We start from the raw sequence: 14,586 nt of genomic DNA, 5'->3' as shown, positions 1-14,586 counted from the left end.
GCAGGCTACATTTCTATACAGTTTGGTCGTGTTGCAGGCTACATTTCTATACAGTTTGGTCGTGTTGCAGGCTACATTTCTATACAGTTTGGTCGTGTTGCAGGCTACATTTCTATACAGTTTGGTCGTGTTGCAGGCTACATTTCTATACAGTTTGGTCGTGTTGCAGGCTACATTTCTATACAGTTTGGTCGTGTTGCAGGCTACATTTCTATACAGTTTGGTCGTGTTGCAGGCTACATTTCTATACAGTTTGGTCGTGTTGCAGGCTACATTTCTATACAGTTTGGTCGTGTTGCAGGCTACATTTCTATACAGTTTGGTCGTGTTGCAGGCTACATTTCTATACAGTTTGGTCGTGTTGCAGGCCACATTTCTATACAGTTTGGTCGTGTTGCAGGCTACATTTCTATACAGTTTGGTCGTGTTGCAGGCTACATTTCTATACAGTTTGGTCGTGTTGCAGGCTACATTTCTATACAGTTTGGTCGTGTTGCAGGCTACATTTCTATACAGTTTGGTCGTGTTGCAGGCTACATTTCTATACAGTTTGGTCGTGTTGCAGGCTACATTTCTATACAGTTTGGTCGTGTTGCAGGCTACATTTCTATACAGTTTGGTCGTGTTGCAGGCTACATTTCTATACAGTTTGGTCGTGTTGCAGGCTACATTTCTATACAGTTTGGTCGTGTTGCAGGCTACATTTCTATACAGTTTGGTCGTGTTGCAGGCTACATTTCTATACAGTTTGGTCGTGTTGCAGGCTACATTTCTATACAGTTTGGTCGTGTTGCAGGCTACATTTCTATACAGTTTGGTCGTGTTGCAGGCTACATTTCTATACAGTTTGGTCGTGTTGCAGGCCACATTTCTATACAGTTTGGTCGTGTTGCAGGCCACATTTCTATACAGTTTGGTCGTGTTGCAGGCCACATTTCTATACAGTTTGGTCGTGTTGCAGGCCACATTTCTATACAGTTTGGTCGTGTTGCAGGCCACATTTCTATACAGTTTGGTCGTGTTGCAGGCCACATTTCTATACAGTTTGGTCGTGTTGCAGGCTACATTTCTATACAGTTTGGTCGTGTTGCAGGCTACATTTCTATACAGTTTGGTCGTGTTGCAGGCTACATTTCTATACAGTTTGGTCGTGTTGCAGGCCACATTTCTATACAGTTTGGTCGTGTTGCAGGCTACATTTCTATACAGTTTGGTCGTGTTGCAGGCCACATTTCTATACAGTTTGGTCGTGTTGCAGGCTACATTTCTATACAGTTTGGTCGTGTTGCAGGCTACATTTCTATACAGTTTGGTCGTGTTGCAGGCCACATTTCTATACAGTTTGGTCGTGTTGCAGGCTACATTTCTATACAGTTTGGTCGTGTTGCAGGCTACATTTCTATACAGTTTGGTCGTGTTGCAGGCTACATTTCTATACAGTTTGGTCGTGTTGCAGGCCACATTTCTATACAGTTTGGTCGTGTTGCAGGCCACATTTCTATACAGTTTGGTCGTGTTGCAGGCCACATTTCTATACAGTTTGGTCGTGTTGCAGGCCACATTTCTATACAGTTTGGTCGTGTTGCAGGCTACATTTCTATACAGTTTGGTCGTGTTGCAGGCTACATTTCTATACAGTTTGGTCGTGTTGCAGGCCACATTTCTATACAGTTTGGTCGTGTTGCAGGCTACATTTCTATACAGTTTGGTCGTGTTGCAGGCTACATTTCTATACAGTTTGGTCGTGTTGCAGGCCACATTTCTGTACAGTTTGGTCGTGTTGCAGGCTACATTTCTATACAGTTTGGTCGTGTTGCAGGCTACATTTCTATACAGTTTGGTCGTGTTGCAGGCTACATTTCTATACAGTTTGGTCGTGTTGCAGGCTACATTTCTATACAGTTTGGTCGTGTTGCAGGCTACATTTCTATACAGTTTGGTCGTGTTGCAGGCTACATTTCTATACAGTTTGGTCGTGTTGCAGGCTACATTTCTATACAGTTTGGTCGTGTTGCAGGCTACATTTCTATACAGTTTGGTCGTGTTGCAGGCTACATTTCTATACAGTTTGGTCGTGTTGCAGGCTACATTTCTATACAGTTTGGTCGTGTTGCAGGCTACATTTCTATACAGTTTGGTCGTGTTGCAGGCTACATTTCTATACAGTTTGGTCGTGTTGCAGGCTACATTTCTATACAGTTTGGTCGTGTTGCAGGCCACATTTCTATACAGTTTGGTCGTGTTGCAGGCCACATTTCTATACAGTTTGGTCGTGTTGCAGGCCACATTTCTATACAGTTTGGTCGTGTTGCAGGCTACATTTCTATACAGTTTGGTCGTGTTGCAGGCCACATTTCTATACAGTTTGGTCGTGTTGCAGGCTACATTTCTATACAGTTTGGTCGTGTTGCAGGCCACATTTCTATACAGTTTGGTCGTGTTGCAGGCTACATTTCTATACAGTTTGGTCGTGTTGCAGGCCACATTTCTATACAGTTTGGTCGTGTTGCAGGCTACATTTCTATACAGTTTGGTCGTGTTATATCTTATGGGCAGGTAAAGACAGATTAGGACTCAGCCTGTACTCTGTGGGAAGGTTAGGTTAGTTAGGGCTCAGCCTGTACTCTGTGGGAAGGTTAGGTAGGACTCAGCCTGTACTCTGTGGGAAGGTTAGGTTAGTTAGGACTCAGCCTGTACACTGTGGGAAGGTTAGTTAGGACTCAGCCTGTACTCTTTGGGAAGGTTAATTAGGGCTCAGCCTGTACTCTATGGGAAGGTTAGTTAGGACTTAGCCTGTACTCTGTGGGAAGGTTAGTTAGGGCTCAGCCTGTACTCTGTGGGAAGGTTAGTTAGGACTCAGCCTGTACTCTGTGGGAAGGTTAGGTTAGTTAGGACTCAGCCTGTACTCTGTGGGAAGGTTAGTTAGGACTCAGCCTGTACTCTGTGGGAAGGTTAGGTTAGTTAGGGCTCAGTCTGTACTCTGTGGAAAGGTTAGGTTAGTTAGGACTCAGCCTGTACTCTGTGAGAAGGTTAGTTAGGACTCAGCCTGTACTCTGTGGGAAGGTTAGTTAGGACTCAGCCTGTACTCTGTGGGAAGGTTAGGTTAGTTAGGACTCAGCCTGTACTCTGTGGGAAGGGAAGGTTAGTTAGGACTCAGCCTGTACTCTGTGGGAAGGTTAGTTAGGACTCAGCCTGTACTCTGTGGGAAGGTTAGGTTAGTTTGCCTGTACTCTGTGGGAAGGTTAGTTAGGACTCAGCCTGTACTCTGTGGGAAGGTTAGGTTAGTTAGGACTCAGCCTGTACTCTGTGGGAAGGTTAGTTAGGACTCAGCCTGTACTCTGTGGGAAGGTTAGTTAGGACTCAGCCTGTACTCTGTGGGAAGGTTAGTTAGGACTCAGCCTGTACTCTGTGGGAAGGTTAGTTAGGACTCAGCCTGTACTCTGTGGGAAGGTTAGTTAGGACTCAGCCTGTACTCTGTGGGAAGGTTAGTTAGGACTCAGCCTGTACTCTGTGGGAAGGTTAGTTAGGACTCAGCCTGTACTCTGTGGGAAGGTTAGGTTAGTTAGGACTCAGCCTGTACTCTGTGGGAAGGTTAGTTAGGACTCAGCCTGTACTCTGTGGGAAGGTTAGGTTAGTTAGGACTCAGCCTGTACTCTGTGGGAAGGTTAGGTTAGTTAGGACTCAGCCTGTACTCTGTGGGAAGGTTAGGTTAGTTAGGACTCAGCCTGTACTCTGTGGGAAGGTTAGGTTAGTTAGGACTCAGCCTGTACTCTGTGGGAAGGTTAGGTTAGTTAGGACTCAGCCTGTACTCTGTGGGAAGGTTAGGTTAGTTAGGACTCAGCCTGTACTCTGTGGGAAGGTTAGGTTAGTTAGGGCTCAGCCTGTACTCTGTGGGAAGGTTAGTTAGGACTCAGCCTGTACTCTGTGGGAAGGTTAGGTTAGTTAGGACCTCAAGGTTAGTTAGGGCCTGTACTCTGTGGGAAGGTTAAGGACTCAGCCTGTACTCTGTGGAAGGTTAGTTAGGACTCAGCCTGTACTCTGTGGGAAGGTTAGGTTAGTTAGGGCTCAGCCTGTACTCTGTGGGAAGGTTAGTTAGGACTCAGCCTGTACTCTGTGGGAAGGTTAGGTTAGTTAGGGCTCAGCCTGTACACTGTGGGAAGGTTAGTTAGGACTCAGCCTGTACTCTTTGGGAAGGTTAGTTAGGGCTCAGCCTGTACTCTGTGGGAAGGTTAGTTAGGACTCAGCCTGTACTCTGTGGGAAGGTTGGGTTAGTTAGGACTCAGCCTGTACTCTGTGGGAAGGTTAGGTTAGTTAGGACTCAGCCTGTACTCTGTGGGAAGGTTAGGTTAGGACTCAGCCTGTACTCTGTGGGAAGGTTATGTTAGGACTCAGCCTGTCCTCTGTGGGAAGGTTAGTTAGGACTCAGCCTGTCCTCTGTGGGAAGGTTAGGTTAGTTAGGACTCAGCATGTACTCTGTGGGAAGGTTAGTTAGGACTCAGCCTGTACTCTGTGGGAAGGTTAGGTTAGTTAGGACTCAGCCTGTACTCTGTGGGAAGGTTAGTTAGGGCTCAGCCTGTACTCTGTGGGAAGGTTAGTTAGGACTCAGCCTGTACTCTGTGGGAAGGTTAGTTAGGACTCAGCCTGTACTCTGTGGGAAGGTTAGGAGTTAGGGCTCAGTCTGTACTCTGTGGAAAAGGTTAGGTTAGTTAGACTCAGCCTGTACTCTGTGGAAAGGTTAAGGACTCAGCCTGTACTCTGTGGGAAGGTTAGTTAGGACTCAGCCTGTACTCTGTGGGAAGGTTAGTTAGGACTCAGCCTGTACTCTGTGGGAAGGTTAGTTAGGACTCAGCCTGTACTCTGTGGGAAGGTTAGTTAGGACTCAGCCTGTACTCTGTGGAAAGGTTAGGTTAGTTAGGGCTCAGCCTGTACTATGTGGGAAGGTTAGTTTAGGACTCAGCCTGTACTCTGTGGGAAGGTTAGGTTAGTTAGGACTCAGCCTGTACTCTGTGGGAAGTTTAGGTTAGTTAGGACTCAGCCTGTACTCTGTGGGAAGGTTAGGTTAGTTAGGACTCAGCCTGTACTCTGTGGGAAGGTTAGGTTAGTTAGGACTCAGCCTGTACTCTGTGGGAAGTTTAGGTTAGTTAGGACTCAGCCTGTACTCTGTGGGAAGGTTAGGTTAGTTAGGACTCAGCCTGTACTCTGTGGGAAGGTTAGGTTAGTTAGGGGCTCAGCCTGTACTCTGTGGGAAGGTTAGTTAGGACTCAGCCTGTACCTGTGGGAAGGTTAGTTAGGACTCAGCCTGTACTCTGTGGGAAGGTTAAGGACTCAGCCTGTACTCTGTGGGAAGGTTAGTTAGGGCTCAGCCTGTACTCTGTGGGAAGGTTAGGTTAGTTAGGACTCAGCCTGTACTCTGTGGGAAGGTTAGGTTAGTTAGGACTCAGCCTGTACTCTGTGGGAAGGTTAGTTAGGACTCAGCCTGTACTCTGTGGGAAGGTTAGGTTAGTTAGGACTCAGCCTGTACTCTGTGTGAAGGTTAGGGACTCAGCCTGTACTCTGTGGAAAGGTTAGGTTAGTTAGGGCTCAGCCTGTACTCTGTGGGAAGGTTAGTTAGGACTCAGCCTGCTCTGTGGGAAGGTTAGTTAGGACTCAGCCTGTACTCTGTGGGAAGGTTAGTTAGGACTCAGCCTGTACTCTGTGGGAAGGTTAGTTAGGACTCAGCCTGTACTCTGTGGGAAGGTTAGTTAGGACTCAGCCTGTACTCTGTGGGAAGGTTAGTTAGGGCTCAGCCTGTACTCTGTGGGAAGGTTAGGTTAGTTAGGACTCAGCCTGTACTCTGTGGGAAGGTTAGGTTAGTTAGGACTCAGCCTGTACTCTGTGGGAAGGTTAGGTTAGTTAGGACTCAGCCTGTACTCTGTGGGAAGGTTAGGTAGTTAGGACTCAGCCTGTACTCTGTGGGAAGGTTAGTTAGGACTCAGCCTGTACTCTGTGGGAAGGTTAGGTTAGTTAGGACTCAGCCTGTACTCTGTGGGAAGGTTAGGTTAGTTAGGACTCAGCCTGTACTCTGTGTGAAGGTTAGGTTAGGTAGGACTCAGTTAGTTAGGACTCAGCCTGTACTCTGTGGAAGGTTAGGTTAGTTAGGACTCAGCCTGTACTCTGTGGGAAGGTTAGGTTAGGACTCAGCCTGTACTCTGTGGGAAGGTTAGTTAGGACTCAGCCTGTACTCTGTGGGAAGGTTAGTTAGGACTCAGCCTGTCCTCTGTGGGAAGGTTAGGTTAGTTAGGACTCAGCCTGTACTCTGTGGGAAGGTTAGTTAGGACTCAGCCTGTACTCTGTGGGAAGGTTAGGTTAGTTAGGACTCAGCCTGTACTCTGTGGGAAGGTTAGGGACTCAGCCTGTACTCTGTGAAAAGTTAGTTAGGACTCAGCCTGTACTCTGTGGGAAGGTTAGTTAGGACTCAGCCTGTACTCTGTGGGAAGGTTAGTTAGGACTCAGCCTGTACTCTGTGGGAAGGTTAGGTTAGTTAGGGCTCAGTCTGTACTCTGTGGAAAGGTTAGGTTAGTTAGGACTCAGCCTGTACTCTGTGGAAGGTTAGTTAGGACTCAGCCTGTACTCTGTGGGAAGGTTAGTTAGGGCTCAGCCTGTACTCTGTGGGAAGGTTAGTTAGGGCTCAGCCTGTACTCTGTGGAAGGTTAGGTTAGTTAGAAATCAGCCTGTACTCTGTGGGAAGGTTAGTTAGGCTCAGCCTGTACTCTGTGGGAAGGTTAGGTTAGTTAGGACTCAGCCTGTACTCTGTGGGAAGTTTAGGTTAGGGACTCAGCCTGTACTCTGTGGGAAGGTTAGGTTAGTTAGGACTCAGCCTGTACTCTGTGGGAAGGTTAGGTTAGTTAGGACTCAGCCTGTACTCTGTGGGAAGTTTAGGTTAGTTAGGACTCAGCCTGTACCTGTAAGTAGCAGTTAGTGTGATTTAGGTGAGTTAGGTCTGACTCTGTGGGAAGGTTAGGGACTGCCTGACTGTGGGAAGGTTAGTCAGCCTGTAGGAAAGAGCATTCATCTGTTCAGCCTGTACTCTGTGGGAAGGTTAGGTTAGGGACTCAGCCTGTACTCTGTGTGAAGGTTAGTTAGGACTCAGCCTGTACTCTGTGTGAAGGTTAGACTCAGCCTGTACTCTGTGGGAAGGTTATTAGACTCAGCCTGTACTCTGTGGAAGGTTAGTTAGGACTCAGCCTGTACTGGGGAAGGTGTTAGATCAGTAGAAGGTCTGTTACTCAGCCTGTATCTGTGGGAGGTTAGGGGACTCAGCCTGTACAAGACTTAGGACTGCGGTCTGAAGGTCGACTGCCTGTACTCTGGGGAAGGTTAGGTTAGTAGATCAGCCTGTAGAAGGTCTGTTACTCTGCTCTGTGGGAAGGTTAGGTTAGTTAGGACTCAGCCTGTCTAGGGGTCAGGGGTCAGGTACAAGACTTACTCAGCCTGTCTGATCGACTGCCTGACTGTAGAGGTTAGTAGAAGGTCAGCCTGTACTCTGTGGGAAGGTTAGTTAGGACTCAGCCTGTACTCTGTGGGAAGGTTAGTTAGGGCTCAGCCTGTACTCTGTGGGAAGGTAGGTACAAGACTTAGGACTCAGCCTGTACTGAAGGTTAGACTGGTACTCTGTGGGAAGGTTAGTAGATCAGCCTAGTGGGAAGGTCTGTTAGGACTCTGCTCTGTGGGATCAGGTCTAAGGTTAGTTAGGACTCAGCCTGTACTCTGTGGGAAGACTTAGGACTCAGCCTGTCTGATCGACTGGACTCAGGACTGTAGAAGGTCAGTTAGGACTCAGCCTGTCTGTTAGTTAGGACTCAGTCTGTACTCTATCAGGTTAGGACTCAGCCTGTACTCTGTGGGAAGTTAGGTTAGTTAGGACTCAGCCTGTACTCTGTGGGAAGGTCTGACTCAGCCTGTACTCTGTGGAAGGACAGTAGATCAGCCTGTACTCTGTGGGAAGGTCTGTTACTCTGCTGTATCAAAGGTCTAGGGTCAGGGGTCAGCCCTGTACTATGACTTACTGCGGCCTGTACTCTGTGGGAAGGTCGAGGACTCAGCCTGTGTGGGAAAAGGTTAGGTTAGTAGACTCAGTGTAGAAGGTTGTTACTCTGCTCTGTGGGAAGGTTAGGTTGAGTTAGGACTCAGCCTGTCTGTGGGAAGGTTAGTTAGGACTCAGGTACTCTGTGGGGAAGGGAAGGTTAGTTAGGACTCAGCCTGTACTCTGTTTAGTTAGGACTCAGCCTGTACTGTGGGAAGGTCGAGTTAGGACTCAGCCTGTACTCTGTGGAAGGTTAGTAGACTCAGCCTGTACTCTGAAGGTCTCAGCCTGTACTCTGTGGGAAGGTTAGTTAGGGCTCAGCCTGTACCTGTGGGAAGGTTGGACTCAGCCTGTACTCTGAAGGTATTCAGCCTCCATTTCACCATCTCTGTAACCTTGGTCCAGAGTACAGACATGGGTTAGATACACAGCTTGGTACAGAGTACAGACATGGGTTAGATACTCTGCTAGGTACAGAGTACAGACATGGGTTAGATACACAGCTAGGTACAGACATGGGTTAGTTTAACACCACTGCTCTAGAACACCCAGGTAAAACACTCCAAACCACCCTGGAAACACTCTAAACCACCCTGGAACACTCTAGAACACCCTGGAACACACTCTAAACCACCCTGGAACACTCTAGAACACCCTAAAACACACTCTAAACCACCCTAAAACACTCTAAACCACCTGGAACAGTGTAAAACACCCTAAAACACTCTAAACCACCCTAAACACCCTGGAACACTCCAACCACCCTGGACAAACCACCCTCACTCCAGAACCACCCTGGAACACTCTAAACCACCCCCTGGAACACTGTAAAACACCCTGAACACTGTAAAACACTATGGACTGGCGCTGACCAAACCACCCTGGAACACTCTAATGAGGAACACCCTGGAACACCTAGAACACCCTGGAACACTCAACACTCAAACCACCCTGGAACACTCTAAACCAGCCTGGAACACTCTAGAACACCCTAAACCACCCTGGAACACTCTAAACCACCCTGGAACACTCTAGAACACCCTAAAAACACCCTAACACTCCAAAACCACCCTGGAACATGTTATCTGAAGCTAGAACACCTAAAACACCCTGGAACACAGCTTCCTAGAACACCCTGGACACAAACCACCCTAACACTCTAATCCTGGGAATAAATGTTTTAAAACCACCCTGGAACACTATACACCCTAAAACACTCTGGCACAGTTTAAAACATCAAGAAAATGGAATAACACCCAGAACACATTAATGTGTGTCCAGAAAGACTGGCGCTGACCAAACATGTAATGGTTCAGGTTCTGGAGACTCATCCTCACTGTCATGCCGGACACAGACACAGCTTGGATCAGTGAACTTACTACTTTACAGCTGTGTCATGTTATCTGTCATACCTCTGCTGGTGTACACACATTAAGTCTAATCCTGGAATAATCACTGAACTGCTTTTTGGAGAGGTTTAATGTGTGTCACAGAGATATAATGTAATGACATCACTGAACTGGAGGAGGAGGCAGCTGGCCGTGAACTTTGAACAGAGATATAATGAGACATCACTGAACTGGAGGAGGAGAGAGGGAGGAACACAGAGATATAATGAGACATCACTGAACTGGAGGAGGAGAGAGAGAGGGAGGAACACAGAGATATAATGAGACATCACTGAACTGGAGGAGGAGAGAGAGGAGGAACACAGAGATATAATGAGACATCACTGAACTGGAGGAGGAGAGAGAGGGAGGAACACAGAGATATAATGAGACATCACTGAACTGGAGGAGGAGGAGAGAGAGGGAGGAACACAGAGATATAATGAGACATCACTGAACTGGAGGAGGAGAGAGAGGAGGAACACAGAGATATAATGAGACATCACTGAACTGGAGGAGGAGAGAGAGAGAGGGAGGAACACAGAGAGATATAATGAGACATCACTGAACTGGAGGAGGAGAGAGAGAGGGAGGAACACAGAGATATAATGAGACATCACTGAACTGGAGGAGGAGGAGAGAGGGAGGAACACAGAGATATAATGAGACATCACTGAACTGGAGGAGGAGAGAGAGAGGAGGAACACAGAGATATAATGAGACATCACTGAACTGGAGGAGGAGAGAGGAGGAACACAGAGATATAATGAGACATCACTGAACTGGAGGAGGAGGAGAGAGAGGGAGGAACACAGAGATATAATGAGACATCACTGAACTGGAGGAGGAGAGAGAGGGGGAGGAACACAGAGATATAATGAGACATCACTGAACTGGAGGAGGAGAGAGAGGAGGAACACAGAGATATAATGAGACATCACTGAACTGGAGGAGGAGAGAGAGAGGGAGGAGCACAGAGATATAATGAGACATCACTGAACTGGAGGAGGAGGAGAGAGGGACACAGAGATATAATGAGACATCACTGAACTGGAGGAGGAGAGAGAGGGAGGAACACAGAGATATAATGAGACATCACTGAACTGGAGGAGGAGAGAGAGGGGGAGGAGCACAGAGATATAATGAGACATCACTGAACTGGAGGAGGAGGAGAGAGGGAGGAACACAGAGATATAATGAGACATCACTGAACTGGAGGAGGAGAGAGAGAGGGAGGAACACAGAGATATAATGAGACATCACTGAACTGGAGGAGGAGAGAGAGAGGGAGGAACACAGAGATATAATGAGACATCACTGAACTGGAGGAGGAGGAGAGAGGGAGGAACACAGAGATATAATGAGACATCACTGAACTGGAGGAGGAGGGAGAGAGGGAGGAACACAGAGATATAATGAGACATCACTGAACTGGAGGAGGAGAGAGAGAGGGAGGAACACAGAGATATAATGAGACATCACTGAACTGGAGGAGGAGAGAGAGGGAGGAACACAGAGATATAATGAGACATCACTGAACTGGAGGAGGAGAGAGAGGGAGGAACACAGAGATATAATGAGACATCACTGAACTGGAGGAGGAGGAGAGAGGGAGGAACACAGAGATATAATGAGACATCACTGAACTGGAGGAGGAGAGAGAGGGAGGAACACAGAGATATAATGAGACATCACTGAACTGGAGGAGGAGGAGAGAGGGAGGAACACAGAGATATAATGAGACATCACTGAACTGGAGGAGGAGGAGAGAGAGGAGGAACACAGAGATATAATGAGACATCACTGAACTGGAGGAGGAGGAGAGAGAGAGGAACACAGAGATATAATGAGACATCACTGAACTGGAGGAGGAGAGAGAGAGGGAGGAACACAGAGATATAATGAGACATCACTGAACTGGAGGAGGAGGAGAGAGAGGAGGAACACAGAGATATAATGAGACATCACTGAACTGGAGGAGGAGAGAGGAGGAACACAGAGATATAATGAGACATCACTGAACTGGAGGAGGAGAGAGAGAGGGAGGAACACAGAGATATAATGAGACATCACTGAACTGGAGGAGGAGAGAGAGGGAGGAACACAGAGATATAATGACATCACTGAACTGGAGGAGGAGGAGAGAGAGGGAGGAACACAGAGATATAATGAGACATCACTGAACTGGAGGAGGAGGAGAGAGGGAGGAACACAGAGATATAATGAGACATCACTGAACTGGAGGAGGAGGAGAGAGAGAGGGAGGAACACAGAGATATAATGAGACATCACTGAACTGGAGGAGGAGAGAGAGGGAGGAACACAGAGATATAATGAGACATCACTGAACTGGAGGAGGAGGAGAGAGGGAGGAACACAGAGATATAATGAGACATCACTGAACTGGAGGAGGAGAGAGAGAGGAACACAGAGATATAATGAGACATCACTGAACTGGAGGAGGAGAGAGAGAGGGAGGAACACAGAGATATAATGAGACATCACTGAACTGGAGGAGGAGGAGAGAGAGAGGAACACAGAGATATAATGAGACATCACTGAACTGGAGGAGGAGAGAGAGAGGAGGAACACAGAGATATAATGAGACATCACAGAACTGAGGAGGAGAGAGAGAGAGGAGGAACACAGATATATATAATGAGACATCACTGAACTGGAGGAGGAGAGAGAGAGGGAGGAACACAGAGATATAATGAGACATCACTGAACTGGAGGAGGAGAGAGAGGGAGGAACACAGAGATATAATGAGACATCACTGAACTGGAGGAGGAGAGAGAGAGGAACACAGAGATATAATGAGACATCACTGAACTGGAGGAGGAGAGAGAGGGAGGAACACAGAGATATAATGAGACATCACTGAACTGGGAGGAGGAGAGAGAGAGGAACACAGAGATATAATGAGACATCACTGAACTGGAGGAGGAGAGAGAGGGAGGAACACAGAGATATACGAGACATCACTGAACTGGAGGAGGAGAGAGAGAGGAACACAGAGATATAATGAGACATCACTGAACTGGAGGAGGAGAGGGAGGAACACAGAGATATAATGAGACATCACTGAACTGGAACACAGAGATATAATGAGACATCACTGAACTGGAGGAGGAGAGAGAGAGGAACACAGAGATATAATGAGACATCACTGAACTGGAGGAGGAGAGAGAGAGGAAACACAGAGATATAATGAGACATCACTGAACTGGAGGAGGAGGAGGAGAGAGGGAGGAACACAGAGATATAATGAGACATCACTGAACTGGAGGAGGAGAGGGAGAGAGGGACATCACTGGAGGACACAGAGATATAATGAGACATCACTGAACTGGAGGAGGAGGAGAGAGGGAGGAACACAGAGAGATATAATGAGACATCACTGAACTGGAGGAGGGAGAGAGAGGGAGGAACACAGAGATATAATGAGACATCACTGAACTGGAGGAGGAGAGAGGGAGGAACACAGAGATATAATGAGACATCACTGAACTGGAGGAGGAGAGAGAGAGGGAGGAACACAGAGATATAATGAGACATCACTGAATCCGGGAGGAGGAGGAGAGAGAGGAACACAGAGATATAATGAGACATCACTGAACTGGAGGAGGAGAGAGAGAGGGAGGAACACAGAGATATAAATGAGACATCACTGAACTGGAGGAGGAGAGAGAGAGGAACACAGAGATATAATGAGACATCACTGAACTGGAGGAGGAGGAGAGAGGGGAGGAACACAGAGATATAATGAGACATCACTGAACTGGAGGGAGGAGAGAGAGGGAGGAACACAGAGATATAATGAGACATCACTGAACTGGAGGAGGAGAGAGAGAGGGAGGAACACAGAGATATAATGAGACATCACTGAACTGGAGGAGGAGGAGAGAGAGAGGAACACAGAGATATACTGGAGACATCACTGAACTGGAGGAGGAGGAGAGAGGGAGGAACACAGAGATATAATGAGACATCACTGAACTGGAGGAGGAGAGAGAGAGGGAGGAACACAGAGATATAATGAGACATCACTGAACTGGAGGAGGAGAGAGAGAGGAGGAAACACAGAGATATAATGAGACATCACTGAACTGAGGAGGAGAGAGAGAGGGAGGAACACAGAGATATAATGAGACATCACTGAACTGGAGGAGGAGAGAGAGAGAGGGAGGAACACAGAGATATAATGAGACATCACTGAACTGGGAGGAGGAGAGAGGGAGGAACACAGAGATATAATGAGACATCACTGAACTGGAGGAGGAGGAGAGAGGGGGAGGAACACAGAGATATAATGAGACATCACTAATCCGGGAACTGGAGAGGAGAGATATAATGAGACATCACTGAGGAGGAGACACAGAGATATAATGAGACATCACTGAACTGGAGGAGAGAGAGGGGAGGAACACAGAGATATAATGAGACATCACTGAACTGGAGGAGGAGAGAGGGAGGAACACAGAGATATAAATGAGACATCACTGAACTGGAGGAGGAGAGAGAGAGGAGGAACACAGAGATATAATGAGACATCACTGAACTGGAGGAGGAGAGAGAGAGGGAGGAACACAGAGATATAATGAGACATCACTGAACTGAGGAGGAGAGAGAGAGGGAGGGAGGAGGAGGAGAGGGAGGAACACAGAGATATAATGAGACATCACTGAACTGGAGGAGGAGAGAGAGAGGGAAACACAGAGATATAATGAGACATCACTGAACTGGAGGAGGAGGAGAGAGGGAGGAACACAGAGATATAATGAGACATCACTGAACTGGAGGAACAGAGATATAATGAGAGAACTTGAGGAAACACAGAGATATAATGAGACATCACTGAACTGGAGGAGGAGAGAGGGGGAGGAACACAGAGATATAATGAGACATCACTGAACTGGAGGAGGAGAGAGAGAGGGGAGGAACACAGAGATATAATGAGACATCACTGAACTGGAGGAGGAGAGAGAGAGAGGAACACAGAGATATAATGAGACATCACTGAACTGGGAGGAGGAGAGAGGGAGGAACACAGAGATATAATGAGACATCACTGAACTGGAGGAGGAGAGAGAGGGAGGAACACAGAGATATAATGAGACATCACTGAACTGGAG

At 47.3% G+C, this 14,586-nt stretch overlaps 1 long non-coding RNA gene across 1 annotated transcript; it reads left to right on the top strand.

The window, feature by feature from the left end:
• The first annotated feature begins 5,364 nt into the window (after positions 1-5,364).
• On the top strand, positions 5,365-6,503 carry LOC127920999 (uncharacterized). The gene is made up of 3 exons (XR_008108026.1): positions 5,365-5,386; positions 6,038-6,076; positions 6,414-6,503. It is a non-coding gene; the product is annotated as an uncharacterized LOC127920999 (long non-coding RNA).
• The last annotated feature ends 8,083 nt before the right edge of the window (positions 6,504-14,586 follow it).

This window comes from Oncorhynchus keta, unplaced genomic scaffold (assembly GCF_023373465.1).
Source record: "Oncorhynchus keta strain PuntledgeMale-10-30-2019 unplaced genomic scaffold, Oket_V2 Un_contig_21314_pilon_pilon, whole genome shotgun sequence".
NCBI lineage: Eukaryota > Metazoa > Chordata > Actinopteri > Salmoniformes > Salmonidae > Oncorhynchus > Oncorhynchus keta.
This window is presented reverse-complemented; position numbering and strand designations above follow the sequence as displayed.